Consider the following 15191-nt stretch of genomic DNA (forward strand, 5'->3'; position numbering starts at 1 on the left):
TAAAAGACCCCAAGTTATTTTTAAAAACTCTCCGTTGAAGCTCTCTGCTCTTCTGGAATACTACCTGGAGGAGCCAGCCTCTCCAGTATCAAGACACTGAGTAAGCATGGGTAACACAGGCTCTAAAATCCTGTCGGGATCACTATTAGCTTTGAGGGTAGAAAAATACAGGAAGCCAGAAGTGTTGCATGCAGGTCTTTCTCTTAAATGGCTAATCTCTCTCTTGCATGTGGAATGGGTCTGCATATGAGAATCAAGTCTTATGGCCTGAGGGTGGTTCCTTTGATTTGGATAAATTTATGTATTTTTGGAGGTTCTTAGCAGGGCCTCCTCCCAAGCAAATGAATTATGGTATTTGTAGGATTAATACCATTCTAAGAGGAAAGTTAAAAATTATTTGGCTAGGGGCCGGCCCCGTGGCTTAGCGGTTGAGTGCACGCGCTCCGCTACTGGCGGCCCGGGTTCAGATCCCGGGTGCACACCCACACACCGCTTCTCCAGCCATGCTGAGGCCGCGTCCCACATACAGCAACTAGAAGGATTTGCAACTGTGACATACAACTATCTCCTGGGGCTTTGGGGGAAAAATAAATAAATAAATTATTTAAAAAAAATTATTTGGCTAGACAGAAGGAAAGGTTGAGAACAATGGAAGAGGAAATGTGAGAATGGCAATTTCTTTTTCGCAGGACACTCTTCCTCTTTTCTCTGCTGCTCCCCCTGGTCCTCTAGCATCCCTCTATTCCTCCCAGCCTCAAATCAACTCCTGGGAAGAAGGAAAGGGGACGAACGCACAACTTCTTTAGCTGGTAATAAATTACCTGCTCTGTTTGAGGGCATAGATTTTAATTTTTTATTTTTTTTAATTTTATTGAGATCATATTGGATTATAACATTGTGTAATTTCAGGTGTACATTATTACATATCAGTTTCTATATAGACTGCATTATGCTCACCACCAATAGTCTGGTTTTGATCCCTCACCATACATATGTGCCCCTTTACCTTTTTCGCCCCCACACCCTTCCGCTCTGGTAACCACTAATCTGTTCTCTTTATCCATGTGTTTGTTTATCTTCCACATACGAGTGAAATCATACGGTGTTTGTCTTTCTCTGTCTGGCTTATTTTGCTTAACATAATACCCTCAAAATCCATCCATGTTGTTGCAAAGGGATGATTTTGTCTTTTTTTATGGCTGAGTAGTATTCCATTGTATATATAGGTACCACATCTTCTTTATCCAGTCATCAGTCGGTGGGCGCTTGGATTGCTTCCACGTCTTGGCTATTGTGAATAATGCTGCAATGAACATAGAGTTGCATAAGTCTCTGTATTGTTGATTTCATGTTCTTTGGATAAATACCCAGTAGTGAGATGGCTGGGTTGTATGGTATTTCTATTTTTAATTTTTTGAGAACTCTCCATGCTGTTTTCCACAGTGGCTGCGCCAGTTTGTATTCCCACCAGCAGTGTATGAGGATTCCCTTTTCTCCACATCCTCTCCACCATTTATTATTTCTCATCTTGTTCATTATAGCCATTCTGATGAGCATGAGGTGATATCTCATTGTAGTTTTTTTGTGTGTGAGGAAGATCAGCCCTGAGCTAACATCCATGCCAATCCTCCCTTTTTTTTTTGCTGAGGAAGACCGGCCCTGGGCTAACATCCGTGCCCATCTTCCTCCACTTTATATGGGACGCCACCACAGCATTGCCTGACAAGCAGTGCATCAGTGCAAGCCCGGGATCTGAACCTGGGTCGCCAGCAGCGGAGCGCGCGCACTTAACCGCTAAGCCATGGGGCCGGCCCCCTCATTGTAGTTTTGATTTGCATTTCCCTAATAATTAGTGATGTTGAACATCTTTTCATGTGCCTGTTGGCCACCTGTAGATCTTCTTTGGAAAAATGTCTGTTCATTTCCTCTGCCCATTTTTTGATCTGGTTGTTTGTCTTTTTGTTGTTGAGATGTATGAGTTCTTTGTATATTTTGGAGATTAACCCCTTGTCAGATATATGATTTGCAAATATTTTCTCCTGGTTAATGGGCTGTCTTTTCGGTTTGTTCATGGTTTCTTTTGCCTTGCAGAAGTTTTTTAGTCTGATGAAGTCCTATTTGTTTATTTTTTCTTTTGTTTCCCTTGCCTGAGTAGACATGGTATTCAAAAAGATGCTGCTAAGACCAGTGTCAAAGAGTGTACTGTCTATATTTTCTTCTAGGAGTTTTATGGTTTCAGGTCTTACCTTCAAGTCTTTGATTTTTGAGTTAATTTTTGTGTATGGTGTAAGATAACGGTCTACTTTTATTCTTTTGCATGTGGCTGTCCAGTTTTCCCAACACCACTTATTGAAGAGACTTTCTTTTCTCCATTGTCTGTTCCTGGCTCTTTTGTTGAAGCTTAGCTGTCCATAGATGTGTGGTTTTATTTCTGGGCTTTCAATTCTTGTGTCTGTTTTTGTGCCAGTACCATGCTGTTTTGATTACTATAGCTTTGTACTATATTTTGAAGTCAGAGATTGTGAAGCCTCCAGCTTTGTTCTCTTTTATTTTTTGTCAGGAAGATCAGCCGTGAGCTAATATACCATACCAATCCTCCTCTTTTGGTGAGGAAGACTGGCCCTGGGCTACCATCTGTGCCCATCTTCCTCCACTTTATATAGGACGCCTCCACAGCATTGTCCGACAAGCGGTGCGTGGGTCCGCGCCTGGGATCAGAACCCCGGCCGCCAGCAGCGGAGCACGCGCATTTAACCGCTAGGCCATGGGGCCAGCCCCCTCCAGCTTTGTTCTTTTTTCTCAGGATTGCTTTGGCTATTTGGGGTCTTTTGTTGTTCCATATAAATTTTAGGATTCTTTGTTCTATTTCTGTGAAGAATGTCATTGGGATTCTGATTGGGATTGCATTGAATCTGAGGATTGCTTTAGGTAATATGGACATTTTAACTACGTTTATTCTTCCAATCCATGAGCATGGAATATCTTTCCATTTCTTTTGTCTTCTTTGATTTCTTTCAATGATGTCTTATAGTTTTCGGTGTATAGGTCTTTCACCTCCTTGGTTAAATTTATTCCTAGGTATTTTATTCTTTTCGTTGCGATTGTAAATGAGATTGTATTTTTGACCTTTTCTGTTAGTTCATTAATTGTGTATAGAAATGCAACTGATTTTTGTAAGTTGATTTTGTACCCTGCAACTTTTCTGTAGTTGTTGATTATTTCTAATAGCTTTCTGGTGGATTCTTTAGGAATTTCTATATATAGAGTCATGTCCACAAACGGTGAGTTTTACTTCTTCCTTTCCAATTTGGATTCCTTTTATTTCTTTCTCTTGCCTCATTGCTCTGGCCAAAATCTCCAGTACTATGTTGAATAAGAGTGGCGAGAGTGGACACCCTTGTCTTGTTCCTGTTCTCAGAGGGATGACTTTCAGTTTTTTGCCATTAAGTATGATGTTGGCTGTGGGTTTGTCATATATGGCCTTTATTATGTTGAGGTACTTTCCTTCTATACACATTTTATTCAGAGTTTTTATCATAAATGGATGTTGGATCTTGTCAAATGCTGTCTCTAGATCTATTAAGATGATCATGTGATTTTTATTCCTCATTTTGTTAATGTGGTCTATCACATTGATTGATTTGCAGATGTTGAGCCATCCCTGCATTGAGGGCACAGATTTGTGTGCCTCCAGCTCTAGCCCAGAGTCCACTTTGTGTCAGTCCAGATTTCACCTCCAAGAGTCGCTTATCACATACACACCATGTAGTTAGGACAGCAGACATGATGGAGAGACATGATCAGGGAGTAATTGAGAACTTGGATAAAAGAATGTATCCCCTGTGAAGGCCACTGGATGGAGAGCTGTTGTACCAGTCACTCGGAAAAAGGCAAACAAAAAAGATTGGCTGATAAATTCAACATGGGAAAAGAAGCCAACCTGCCATATAATTCTACATTTTTCTTTTCTCAATGCAGGTAAACCAGCCCTTCCTGTGCAGATTGCCAGCAAAGCTAAGGCCATTGAGAAGCTACCCAGCCCCCAACTCCCCGCCCCCACTCCCACATGAAACAATAAGAATCAAGGTGCCCTTCTCACCAGCTGATAGTCATCATTTAAAGTCTTCTTTTTCCCTGCTCCAGGAAGACCTGCAGAAGTTTACAGAAGTATTCTGCAGTGTTTTCAGTTAACAGCCCCACTCATGGGGGTGTGCATTGGCTGCTGAGTGAAATTCTGCAACTAGACTTGGCTCCTTGGATGAGCAAGCATATCGGGGACCAGATGACCCACCAAGTCAAGGGGTATTCATGACCAACCGAAGCCAACTATCTGTGCCGGCCCCCCAGACCCCCCTCCTCTGCTACTGGGGAAGACCTTTGTGACAATCTAGAGAAAGATAAAGAAGAAGTTAAGGAATTTGAAACTGCTGTGTAGCTGCTCAGAACTATTCGCTAAAGTGAATAACCCCGGGCCGGCCCGTGGCTTAGCAGTTAAGTGCGCGCGCTCCGCTGCTGGCGACCCAGGTTCAGATCCCGGGCTTGCACTGATGCACTGCTTGTCAGGCAATGCTGTGGTGGCGTCCCATATAAAGTGGAGGAAGATGGGCACGGATGTTAGCCCAGGGCCGGTCTTCCTCAGCAAAAAAAAAAGGGAGGATTGGCATGGATGTTAGCTCAGGGCTGATCTTCCTCACACACAAAAAAACTACAATGAGATATCACCTCATGCTCATCAGAATGGCTATAATGAACAAGATGAGAAATAATAAATGGTGGAGAGGATGTGGAGAAAAGGGAATCCTCATACACTGCTGGTGGGAATACAAACTGGCGCAGCCACTGTGGAAAACAGCATGGAGAGTTCTCAAAAAATTAAAAATAGAAATACCATACAACCCAGCCATCTCACTACTGGGTATTTATCCAAAGAACATGAAATCAACAATACAGAGACTTATGCAACTCTATGTTCATTGCAGCATTATTCACAATAGCCAAGACGTGGAAGCAATCCAAGCGCCCACCGACTGATGACTGGATAAAGAAGATGTGGTACCTATATATACAATGGAATACTACTCAGCCATAAAAAAAGACAAAATCATCCCCTTTGCAACAACATGGATGGATTTTGAGGGTATTATGTTAAGCAAAATAAGCCAGACAGAGAAAGACAAACACCGTATGATTTCACTCGTATGTGGAAGATAAACAAACACATGGATAAAGAGAACAGATTAGTGGTTACCAGAGCGGAAGGGTGTGGGGGCGAAAAAGGTAAAGGGGCACATATGTATGGTGAGGGATCAAAACCAGACTATTGGTGGTGAGCATAATGCAGTCTATATAGAAACTGATATGTAATAATGTACACCTGAAATTACACAATGTTATAATCCAATATGATCTCAATAAAATTAAAAAAATAAAAAATTAAAATCTATGCCCTCAAACAGAGCAGGTAATTTATTACCAGCTAAAGAAGTTGTGCGTTCGTCCCCTTTCCTTCTTCCCAGGAGTTGATTTGAGGCTGGGAGGAATAGAGGGATGCTAGAGGACCAGGGGGAGCAGCAGAGAAAAGAGGAAGAGTGTCCTGCGAAAAAGAAATTGCCATTCTCACATTTCCTCTTCCATTGTTCTCAACCTTTCCTTCTGTCTAGCCAAATAATTTTTTTTAAATAATTTATTTATTTATTTTTCCCCCAAAGCCCCAGGAGATAGTTGTATGTCACAGTTGCAAATCCTTCTAGTTGCTGTATGTGGGACGCGGCCTCAGCATGGCTGGAGAAGCGGTGTGTGGGTGTGCACCCGGGATCTGAACCGGGCCGCCAGTAGCGGAGCGTGCACTCAACCGCTAAGCCACGGGCCGGCCCCTAGCCAAATAATTTTTAACTTTCCTCTTAGAATGGTATTAATCCTACAAATACCATAATTCATTTGCTTGGGAGGAGGCCCTGCTAAGAACCTCCAAAAATACATAAATTTATCCAAATCAAAGGAACCACCCTCAGGCCATAAGACTTGATTCTCATATGCAGACCCATTCCACATGCAAGAGAGAGATTAGCCATTTAAGAGAAAGACCTGCATGCAACACTTCTGGCTTCCTGTATTTTTCTACCCTCAAAGCTAATAGTGATCCCGACAGGATTTTAGAGCCTGTGTTACCCATGCTTACTCAGTGTCTTGATACTGGAGAGGCTGGCTCCTCCAGGTAGTATTCCAGAAGAGCAGAGAGCTTCAACGGAGAGTTTTTAAAAATAACTTGGGGTCTTTTACCTGACTGTTGTGGGGCCATAAGACTTTTAGCTGGTCCACTCAAATCAAGAACTGCCAGACCAATCCTGTCCTCGTTGCCAGGTTGTTAGGGAAAAGAAATTCTCCTGCCAACCCAGTGAATCCTCTCCACAAAGGAAGAAAGAAGAGAAGTAAACAGTTTCACTGAAAAAGCATTAAACCAGACTGTAATGTGCATCACAGGCAATCCATTAAAGAGATTGCAAAGACAGTGTATTAGTCCGCTTGGGCTGCCATAATAAAATATCACAGAGTAAGGGGCTTAAACAACAGGAATTTTTCTCAGTTCGGGAGGCTGAAAGTCCGAGACCAAAGTGTTGGCAGGTTTGGTTTCTCCTCAGGCCTGTCCTTGGCTGGCAACCATCCCTGATGTCTCTCTTCTTACACGGACAGCAGTCCTGTTGGGTTAGAGCCCAACCTGTATGACCTCATTTAACCTTAATTACCTCCTTAAAGACCCTATCTCCAACTACCGTACATCGGGGATTAGGGCTTCAACATATGAATTTGGGGGGGGACACAATTCATTCCATAACAGTAAGAAATTTTACTCTGTTGTATAGACAGGCAGATACAACTGATTACATGTATGTTCTCAAGAATGTGTTCTCTATAAGAGGACTTGACGGCACCGTTTGCTACGCATAGTTCATCCTAAACTCAACCAGTAATTGGAGTGGCCATCTGTGTTAACTGTCTTTACCCAAAGAGAAAATAAAACTCATATCTTCATGACAAGCAAGTAGCTACAACCTGGACAGACACCTAAGCTAAACTCTCAGTGACAGAGGGAGATGGGGCACTACCTTCCTTCATGTTTACATTCCGAAGAGATGGCTTCAAGGCTCTTACTATGAACATTTCTAAGTTGCAAAACCGGCGAGAGGTTTATTTAGCCATTAATAAGATTTACATATATCTCAAAGGGACAGAACAAAAATTTACAAATTTTTAAGAAAAAGAGAGAAGAAATCTCTTTCCCTTTGGGCACCAGGAGGAAAAAATTTTTTCAATTTCATATTTACTCTTACGTTACACGTGTCCCAATGGCTTGGAGCTCAGGGGAGGCCTGGACATACAAGACTTAGGATGGTGAAATGGCAACATTATCAGTGGAGGAAATGTCTATGTCAGGATGGTGGCCCGGAATCTTAAAATACAATCGCAGAGAGTCTCGTTTCTTCCTGGGGACATGTTCCTAGGCAGTCAGGAGATTCTCTCCACGCAGCATCATTGAAAGGTCTTTCTAGATTGGCCAGTCTTGCCTGGTTTTCCAACTCCATTAGAGGAGAGCACAAGTCCCCTGTTTGGGAAGGGCCTCATAGATAGGCCTTCGCTGTCACCACACATCTGTGTCTACTTAGGAGTATGATGACTCACTCGGTCCAGTCCTTCTCAAAGAGCGGGCACTTTGCCCACTGCTGGATGTATAAGTTATGTATGATGTATCCAGATACTCAAGCCGTGAATGTGCCCCAAAAACGTTTTGTTAACTGGCTTGATTGGAGGGATCTTTATAGAAGAAAGGAATCCCTTAACTCTACAGCAAGAGAGCGGTAGGAGTTAACCCCACTATAGAATTTTTCTCATCGTCACTATGGTAGGAGTTTGAGTCAATATCAAACTATTTATAGCTGTAAAGATAGTGCTGGTAAACTGCATCCAAACTGGTGGGGGTTCTATCGGACCCTTCCGAGGCCTTGACATATCAGTTACACAATTCCGGGGATTCACATAATGATGCTGTGTCACGCCTCACCCCACAGAGCATTAGCCCTCAAAAACCACCGGGTTTTGACACACCAGCCAGAACGAAAGTGGGACTACTTCGCAAATAACCCAGTTTTCCGTGCCCTCGTTACTAGAATCACCTAAGAAACGCGTGCGCACAAGCTCCCCGGGAGCGAAAGACGGAGTAAGTATCTGTACTGAATCGGTAGAGCAAAAGCATGCGTACCGAAGCGGGATCGGGATCGGGATCAAAAGCACGTTCGGTAACCAATCCCCAGAAGACACCGCGAACGCTGCACTCCTAGAACGAACATCGGGGGCAGAAGCGACGTTGGCGTAAGCAGAACACCCCGAAAACCCGTAGACAGCGAAACGAAGGAGCTTGCTATTTTTGGAAACACAAACAAGCCAGGGGAAAGCGCGAACGCAGTCCCCCACTACCACAAATTATGCAGTCGAGTTTCCCACATTTGGGGAAATCGCAGGGGTCAGCACATCCGGAGTGCAATGGATAAGCCTCGCCCTGGGAAAACCACCTTCGTGATCATGGTATCTCCCCTGCCAGGTAAGTATGAATTGCTCCGCCCCCCGCGCCCCACACCCTCGCGTGCGCCCCGCTCCTTACTCACGGTCACTTCCCTCGCGCCGCCCGCCGCACTCGCCCCCTCAAGGCCCGGTGCTCCCACCACGCCCACCCGGACCACGACCCCGGCGGCGTTCGGATCTCCACACGCAGGACGCCGCGGCCCGGCCGAGCGGGACCGGCAGGCTCTGCGCGCGCGCTCATCTGCATACGCCACGCCCCTTTCGTGACGTCCGCGGCATCCCGTCTCCCGCTCGGGGACACCGGACCTACGAATCCCCACGGGAGACCCGACGAGTCCGGGACCTGGAGGGGACGCCCGGGAAGACGGGATCTCGCGGCGCCCGCGCCCGGCAGCTGAGGGGGCCCCCCGGGGGCGGGGCGGGGCAGGGCTTTCTCCTTTCAGCGGAAAGGAAGTTTCAGCCCATTTCTGTTCTCGCCTGCTCCAACTCATCCTCAAGTAATCGGACACTCAGGCCAGGCCTTTTTGCCGGCTGACGTGAAGTGCTAAGCCGCCTTAATGAGAAATCGTGCTGATGTTTATTCGCGCTGTCTGTCTCAGTGAAAGCGACACGAAGCGCCTCAGAATGTGTAGAAGCCTAACCTAGCAAGGCTGGAACGAAAACCCAGCGTTCTAAGTTTTGAAGAGAGAAACCGCGTGAGAGCGCCAAGCGGTCCCCGTCAACCGCGGCCAGGCGGGTGGTCCCCGGGCCCCGGGGTCAGGGTCAGGCGCCCCGGCCTTCTCCCTCGTCTCTCCTGCGCCAGCCCGCGCACACAGTGGCCCCGCAGAGTGCCCTCTGGTCCTCTCCGACGCGGACTCGGTGAAAGAGAAACCCAGCAAAGTGGCGAAAACAGATTTTATGCAGTAACTGCTGACCGTGGGGGAAAGAGCGGAGCTCCATTCCGATTCGTGCAGAGGCGACTCGGGCGTTTCGAAGCGAGAATGAGGGAGGGCTCAGCAGAGTCCGAGAAGTGAGGGCCTCAAAGGGTTGGTCGGTCCAAAGGCGATTAGGCCAGCGGGGTTTGTCAGCTGGCAGTTAACTGAAGTCAGGATGCCATCCTCCCGGAGGCTGGGAGACGCAGGCCCCATCCTTCCTGATGACATCTCTCAGTCCTTGAGGAGACACTCCGGAGTCGTAAGAGATCCACATTCACAACTGTAAGCCCTTCTTAATAAATGCTCTAAGAAAGGGAGGTCAGGGGCTATGTAGAACTTTCTCAGGCAGGCATTTTAATGGGCGGCCTAGGGACAGGACCTCATGCCGCCAGGAGCCACGCGAGAGTCTGGTCAGGTCTCTCGGTGCAGGAAACGGTTTGGATGGGTGGTTATGTGCTGAGAGTTCTGTACTTCTCACTTAAGAAATTCTCCGTTTTGTGATCAAACAAGACAGCTCTGCCCTCCCACCCCCACCCCCGGCTCCTGGCCCCTTCTTTTATATTCGGATCTCCTCTTTGATGACATTGCGATTTTGTCCATTCAACAACTGTTTATTGAGCGCGTGCTCTGTGCCGGACACTGTTCAGGAATTTGGGAACAAAAATGCCTCTTGGTGCTCCCATTTTAGTTAGAGAAGAGGGAGGGGGATGGGAGAAAATCGGCAATGGACACAATCGGTAAATTAATTAGTATCTTAGGTGTTAAGACCTATGAAAAAAGAAAACATGCAGGAGGGAAAGGGGATGGGGGATTGCAGTAAGGGGCAGGTTGCTGTGTTAAATTGGGTGGCCAGAAGAGGCCACACTGAGAAGGTGCCATGTGAGCAAAGACTTGGAGGAGGTGAGGGAGTCGGTCGGGGGGCTCTCTGGGGGCGGAGCATCCCCAGCACAAAGATCTGCTACCCAAGGCCCAGGTAGCACTGTGTGTGGAGAACAGCAAGGGGGCCCTGTGTCCAGAGCAAAATTAAAGAGTTGTACACAGGTAAATCAGAGAGGTGACTGGGCGGGGTAGGATCGTGAAGGTCTTGTAGACCATTGTAAGGCTTTAAACCTGAGCGAAACAGAAGTTTTGAGCAGAGGAGTGGTTTGATCCGACCCCCCACCCCCCCAAATCACCCTGGCTGCAAGGGTGGCAAGGGCCAGAGCAGAGAGATCAGTGAGGAGATTTGCATAATCCAGGCAAGATGGTGTTGACCTTGAATGATGGCAGAATATGCCACACCAAAAACGCCATTTGGCATATTTTGAACTAAAGGCCCTGGAGAAACAGCAGGTGGCGGGGCGGGTCGCGGCCGCCTACCGGTGCCCATTCCAGTGGGTTCTCCTCCTGTCCTCCGCCGGGTCTCGCCCACTCGACCCCCGCATCCCTTCGCCAACGCCCCTCCCCTGCCCCTCGTCCCCGCCTTCCGGCCGGCGGCGGACCGCTGGCGTCCCCACCCGTACAGAGGGTCGCGGGGAGGGGAAATGAGGCGACAGGTGAGAGCCCGGGCCCCGGCGTCTTGAAGATCGCCGTCCCGGGAGGCCGGGCCACCCGCTAGCCCCCAGCAGCCACGCGCAGAGGATCTGCTCCGCCGCCCGGAGTGGGGCGCCTGGCGGCGAGTGCCCGGCCGTCTTCAAAGCGGCTTCCGACCAACCCAAGGCACGCCGGACCTCGAGCGGTCCCGTGTCGTGGCCTCCACCGTTTCGAGAAAAAGTAACGACCCAGCCGTGGCAGCGTGCACCCTTCGATAGCTCAGCTGGTAGAGCGGAGGACTGTAGACTGGGCAGGCGTGGACATCCTTAGGTCGCTGGTTCGATTCCGGCTCGAAGGAAGTGCCTGACGCTTTTGCGCCCTCAGGAGGGCACCGCCCCTGGCTCCCGGACCCCCACCTCCCCCGCCCCCGTGCCCTCGGAGCATCGTAGCATCCTCTCTCCCACGGGCCAAAGCCAGGAGAGTCTTTTTCGAAACACCTACACAGCTTCGAGTGTGCTGTCGCCAGGGGACGCACCCGCGTCTTCTTCCCACGGTCCACAGACACCGTCCCCTCGGCGCCGAACAGTCCCCGGTGCTCCTGCCTTGCCGCGCAGCCCCAACCAGCCCCGCGACATGGCGCGCCCTCTCCACGTTGATTCACCCACCGCCCCCCATCCGGAGCGCCGGCTCTGCCACCACCGCTCTGCTCACCGTTGACAGATCCCTGCCAAACAGGTGGGCAAAGAGGATCTGCCCACGACAAGCCCCGGAGGCTGACGGGCATACAGGCCCTCACAGGGGACAGGGACAATCACGGCATCCTCCAGGAAAACTCTCCCTCTCAGTCTCCGTCTTGGTCTCCTGCTCTCCCTCCGCAAAGGATGGTCACTGTCTCTGTCTCTCCCAGCTGCAGCCTCTCTGTCTCTCTGTCTCATATGGTCTATATATATGCAGACGCAGGGAGACGGGAAACCCTCTTCCCCGACCCGGCTTAATCTGCTCGTGGGACGGAACTGGCCCCTTGAGATTGTCCGAGCCATTGCCAATCGTGCGCTTGCATCGAGGCTGACGCTGCCAGGAGCAAGATGCAGCAGGGCTCCTGGTGGGCTTTGACAGTCACGATGGGAACTCCAGTGGCCCGTTCAGGTTTCCTGCCCGTCTGAGGACAGAGGTGTGGCCCCGGGGAAACCTTGACTTTCACGGGCCTTCGAAGCTGTTCTTGTAGCCGAGGGAGGGTTTGAATTCCTGCTGAAGGAGCAGTGATGGCTCTCACTCTGTACAATGGTGGTAAAGCACCTGCACCGATTCTCCCGCCACATCTGATGGAGATATCTGTGGCTATATCTATATCTGTATCCACACATATACATATACGACAGCGACAGCGCAGACTCAGAGCTCAGAGAGAGCCCTGCGAGTCGGGGGCAACGGGGGCTGGAGGCAGGGAGCGGAAGCGTGGGGACGGGGGTGGGAGGTGGGCAGCTGTCATCATAGAGGGGCACACAAATTCACCTCCTTACATGGGCCACCGGCCCGTGGGTTCTGACCAGTTGGCTAACTCGAGTGCTGGGCCCTTAAGGCTAAATTGGCAGGGCCTGAAGGGGAAGATGCTGAGGCCCAACCAGAGAGCACCCAGGAGGAAAGGGGTTGGGCTTCACCTTGCCCACGCAGCCGGGTTGGGGAGGGGGTGGGTGCAGAGAAGAACGCCAGGGAGTGGCCCTTGCTCTCTTCCCTCCTGTAGGGAGGGAAGTCCAGAGACCCGCTGTCCAGTTGGAGCGCATCACAGAGAGGACTCGCAGCAGAACCGCAATGGGAGTGTGGCGCTCTGAAGCCTCGGGGGGCCAGCCACCGCCCTCCCCTGACCCCTGGGCCCGCTGCTTCTGCCTCTCAAGCTGGAGACTGCGTTTCCCCACAGTCCTCCTCTCCCGGCACGCTGCCCCCGGTCTCCCTCCGCAGTCTCAGCCTTCCCCACTCTCCCACTGCTAACTGAGATGGGCTGAGCCGGAGTCTGCGGAGTCTCCACCGGTCCGGGAGGGTGTGCCATTGCAGTCTGACAGGTGACCTCCAGGAAGAGACCTGAGCCTCGAATGTCACCATCTGCGGAGACCAGAGGACAGAGACCACAGAAAGAACCTTAGGCCTTCGTTGGATACGGCCCTTGACGGGATGTGGAGGTGTGGAATCCTTGGGAACCTAGCTTCGGGTGCTTTGGGGAAAGAGCTGGGTTTTGGTGACCAGCATAGGCGAGCGTGAGCCCCAGCATGGCCAACCCTCCTGTCTGGGCGTCCCGGGGCGGGGGGCGGGGGGTGCTCTGAGGCCCTGCCCCTCATCCTAGAAGGTGCAGAGGTGCCTGCCGGCCAGTCAGGGAGTGGGGACACTCTCAGTCGAGGGAAGGCCACCTCAGTGCGGCTTGCCGTGCCTCTGTGGGACTTGCGCTGGGTGGGTGAGCGGTCTTGGGTGGTGGGCACACACCAGTTGGGATGTGAAACGTTTGTAAAATACGTGGAGCCAGGGCAAGGAGTCCAACCCGGACATCAGTGTTCTCTGCCCCTCCCCTTCCACTCCAGCGCCTCTCCAGGAAGTCCACAGAACCTGGACCCGTTTCCCGGGGAGGAGAGGCTCTCGGGCCGGGAAAACACAAGCCGAGCCTGGGACATGGAGCTGAGCCAAAAAGGATAGAAACGTGCAGTGAGTGATGCGGTCATGGCAAGCACAAAAAAGTCAGTTTGAAAGGGTTCCCGCGGGCGAAACCAAAGTACTGATAGTAGTGGGTTATACACTCCATCGAATAAAATGAAACTATAATTAGTTTCGCTTGCATTAAGTACTAATGATACACTTTTGCAATTTTGTAAATAAAACGACTGCACTAGAAGTAAAACCGTCTCTCGCTCGCTTCAACACGCAACGCGGAAAGCGTTTGGAAGATCCCCCCACTTTCGGTAGGGGACAAAACCACGGCTGGCCACAGCGAGACAGAAAAAACAGCGCTCTTTCAGCGCAACTTGCCGTGACTAAATGCTGTAAGCACAGCAGAAGAGCCGCAAGCGAGCTACCCGTTACATAACTCGCCGAGTCTTACGTTAGCACACCAGAATTCTCAGGGGAGAGCGCGAACGCAGTCCCCCACTACCACAAATTATGCAGTCGAGTTTCCCACATTTGGGGAAATCGCAGGGGTCAGCACATCCGGAGTGCAATGGATAAGCCTCGCCCTGGGAAAACCACCTTCGTGATCATGGTATCTCCCCTGCCAGGTAAGTATGAGTTGCCCTTGCCCCCGCGCCCCACACCCTCGCGTGCGTCCCGCTCCTTACACACGGTCACTTCCCTCGCGCCGCCCGCCGCACTCGCCCCCTCAAGGCCCGGCGCTCCCACCACGCCCACCCGGACCACGACCCCGGCGGCGTTCGGATCTCCACACGCAGGACGCCGCGGCCCGGCCGAGCGGGACCGGCAGCCTCTGCGCGCGCGCTCATCTACATACGCCACGCCCCTGTCCTGACGTCCCCGGCGTCCCGTCTGTCCCTGACCCGGGCGACGGAAGTAGAGAGGAGTGGGCGAGATCTGCTGTGACTCTTATGGTTAAAATGAACACTCGTTGGTAGTTTGAAGTTAGGTTGAGGGGTTGCATTTTTCTCGCCGTCGTCTTCGAACCTTTTCCCCGTTGGGAAATCACCGTCTCTTGGGCTAGTCAGCCTGGGCCGCGGTTCCAGTTTGCTTACTTTTTCTTTGGCTGCCCTTGGGGCCTCGAGCAGGTGAGGGCAGGTTTGCTTGACCTCTAGGTTTCTCTAGATATGACGCGTTGACTATGTTAAGTGAAAAAAATAAAGTGCAAAAATATATGTAGCATGCTACCCTTAGTCTTGGAAAAATGTGAAAATAAGAACATTATACACAGTCTTGCAAAAAGAAACACAACTGATGAAATTGCCTGCAGGGGTGAAAGGAAGGAGAGAGTGCCGCTTTTCTGAGTGTACCCTTCTATGTAGTTTTGACTTTTGGAACTCGGTGAGTGTTTTATTTTTTTTACTGCAGTAACGTTGGTTTATAACATTGTATAGATTTCAGGTGCACATCATTATACGTCTGTTTCTGCATAGGTGACATCATGTTCTCATGTTCACCACCCAAAGACTAATCACAATCCATCGCCACACACAGGTGCCGAATCATCCCTTTTGCCCTCCC

At 50.1% G+C, this 15191-nt stretch overlaps 3 non-coding genes across 3 annotated transcripts; 1 reads left to right on the forward strand and 2 right to left on the reverse strand.

Moving 5' to 3' along the window:
* Positions 1 to 8437: 8437 nt before the first annotated feature.
* LOC147917428 (U1 spliceosomal RNA) lies at positions 8438 to 8601 on the reverse strand. The gene has a single exon (XR_015551839.1). It is a non-coding gene; the product is annotated as a U1 spliceosomal RNA (small nuclear RNA).
* Positions 8602 to 11268: 2667 nt separating this feature from the next.
* On the forward strand, positions 11269 to 11358 carry TRNAY-GUA (transfer RNA tyrosine (anticodon GUA)). Its single transcript is given in 2 exon segments — positions 11269 to 11305; positions 11323 to 11358. It is a non-coding gene; the product is annotated as a tRNA-Tyr (tRNA).
* Positions 11359 to 14101: 2743 nt separating this feature from the next.
* LOC147917430 (U1 spliceosomal RNA) lies at positions 14102 to 14265 on the reverse strand. Its single transcript, XR_015551766.1, has one exon. It is a non-coding gene; the product is annotated as a U1 spliceosomal RNA (small nuclear RNA).
* Between the last annotated feature and the right edge of the window lie 926 nt (positions 14266 to 15191).

Source organism: Ceratotherium simum, chromosome 3 (genome assembly GCF_057802395.1).
Source record: "Ceratotherium simum simum isolate JZ-2026a chromosome 3, ASM5780239v1, whole genome shotgun sequence".
Taxonomy (NCBI): Eukaryota; Metazoa; Chordata; class Mammalia; order Perissodactyla; family Rhinocerotidae; genus Ceratotherium; species Ceratotherium simum.